Consider the following 2767-nt stretch of genomic DNA (forward strand, 5'->3'; position numbering starts at 1 on the left):
TGAACATTATTCTAGGACCTTTATATATATAATCTCATCTGAGTCTCAAAGACCTGTATTATTACTTTTATTTTATTGGTGAGGTAATAGCAACTCAGAGAGTTTAAGTACATTTCTCAAGATCACACAGTTAATAGTGGCAGGCCCAGGACTTAGACAGCGTGTTCGTATCTAAAGCCCTTCCACCCTTGTAAACTGTCTCTCATAGAAAGTTTTTCATGTGGTTGACTTGAATTTTGCACCCTTGAAACTTTGAACCCCTCAGTCCTAATTCTGCCTCTGGAGCCACACTAAAGAAGTCTAATTCCTTCTACATGTCAATAGTCTCAGACATTGTTTGCTCTAGAATTTGGCATATGGCTAACTTTATCAGGAGATTAAGTGTGACTTTCCATTCAAATATTTGAAGACAGTATCATGCTTCCTACAGCTTCTATTCTACAAGTTAAGCATCCCCAACTCCTTCACCTGATTCTCTCATGCTTTGAGACCCTAAACAGTATTTTACAAACATGTTTAAAGACTGGGAGAGCTCTTGCCTTCCTTGCTATTTCCCCATGTTTCCTTTTCCCTTCTCTCTCTCCTACCTCCAGCTCCTACCCTCTCCATTCAATTTCAGATTTGGTAGAGAAAGGATTGAATGAAGTCTTCCCTTTAGTCCTTAAAACTTTCAGATGTAGCCCAAGACGGAGGTCAGTGGGCTACTTGGAGGTGAGGGTAGAGGGCTTCTCAAAATGTTTTCACCATGATCTATGCCTGACTTTCCTCTTACAGATGGGCTTGCTGATCCACCTCTCTAACTGGGAATACCACCACTATACTGGCCCTTCTTCCTTTAGGCCAGTGGTCCACAATCTCCTGGGAAGCTTTCAAACTAGAATACCTGGGCTATCCCCCAGAAGATAATGATTTAATTTGTCTGGGATGGTCCACAGGCACAGACAGAGTTGTAAAACTCCCCAAGTGAGTCGAAGATGCAGCCAGCATTGAGAACTTCTGCTTTCAGTCTCTCAGCCTCGTCACCCGTAGCTGTGTGGCACTGACGATGGGTGTCTATTCTGCAAGCTTGTCTGCTTTCACCAATTACCACCAGGGGGCTCAAGCATTTTCTGGTTCAGCCCCCTCCTGAAATGTTCACTAATTTCCAATTGGAGAGATACCCTAGTTCTCCATTAATTTTCAAGACTTTAGTGATTATCTTATCCTGAGTCCATGGAATAATCAAGGTCTTCCTGACTCCAGCCACCAGCTTTGTTCACTCTCCTAGATTCTTTTTAGCCATCTTTTTAGGCAACTTTCCTCCCTGCCTCTGTTTCTCTCGAAGGATCTCCCTGAATGTCCTCATCAGTTACAAAACTAACAAGCTTAAACCCCAAGAAGGCCAATTCACTGTATTTAAACCTACATAATTCCTTCCCATAATCATTCTAGATGGTACTAATCAATCAGGTTCCCTGAGCGAAGACATCACTTGGGCATTCTCCTCAATACAGTGCTCTGGGTGGCCACCACTTACTAATTAGAAGAGGCACTGAAAATAAAACCATAAGCACAGTAAAAATGGCTGTAATAATATTCAATAAGGGAAGACGAGGGGCATCCTCCATAGTAGCTCAGATCCTATTTTTACACCATCCTTATAAGGAGCCTTCAAACAGAGAGGTGTGGGGGTAACTTGCCCTGTGATAACTCAGGTTTGGATGTGATATGACTGGTGACCGCTTCCCATTTTCCATTTCAGGCTCACCCAGTTCATTCACTAACCTCGCAATAACACTGCCCCCCATCTTACGTGATTGAACTGTTTGGATTCTACTGATAGCATAATGGTGGGGGCTTACTTTTGTGTTATCATTGCTCCCTTGTCATGTTTATTTGTGCAATACTTCAGAATGAGATAAGGCCTTCAGAAAAAAATTAGAATTTAACAAAATAAGGGCTGAAAGAAGCTTTTATCTATCCTTTTTGTTCTTTTTCCTTCTATCCATCTCTTTCTAGTCTTATTTTCTTCAACCCAAGAGTCACAATTAAATTCCAAATTCTTACATATTAAGGTTAAGAGATGAAAGGGGACATTCTTATTCATCACATATTCAACTTTTAAAAAATAAGCACACAGAAAAACTACTCATGAGGAGAAATTTGAAAGTCACACCAACATTCAAGCAGTTGCCTTTTTTAGGCTAGTGTTATTATAGTTGATTTCTTTCATCTCAAGTTTCTACATTTTTAAAATATAACGTGGTTACATTGTCTTATAGTGAAAAAATTGTTGATTTGTGTTTTGAATGTCAAAATGATTAATTAATAAGATTAGCATTATCTTTTAAAAGAAGAAAGATTAAACTTTTTTGTAGGTGTTCTATCTTTATAGGGTTTTATATAAAATACTCCGTGAATGATATTGAGAAACAGGAATATTGAATTTCAGTGTACAAGGAATGACTAGATTAACTTAAAAGGGTTTCATTTTGAGGATCCTGAAGACTCTGCTGAAGAGCTTAAATAATAAGTAAATAAAAATATCTCTTTTTAAGTAAGATGAGTAAAAAAGTTGAAGAACAACCATTTTGCTCATAATTTTTTCTTGACTTTACATTAAGATCTGGTTTAAATCCTTGCTCAGCCAATATCTAGCTATGTTTCTCCACAGGAAGGTTACTTTCCCACACTGGACTTCCATATCTTCATCTCTAAGATAAACTCTACCTTGCAAGTCTGTTGCACTTAGTAAAAAGAAATATATATAAAAACATCAACTGTCTCA

The sequence above is a fragment of the Galeopterus variegatus genome, unplaced genomic scaffold, assembly GCF_000696425.1.
Source record: "Galeopterus variegatus unplaced genomic scaffold, G_variegatus-3.0.2 Scaffold523, whole genome shotgun sequence".
Classification (NCBI taxonomy): domain Eukaryota; kingdom Metazoa; phylum Chordata; class Mammalia; order Dermoptera; family Cynocephalidae; genus Galeopterus; species Galeopterus variegatus.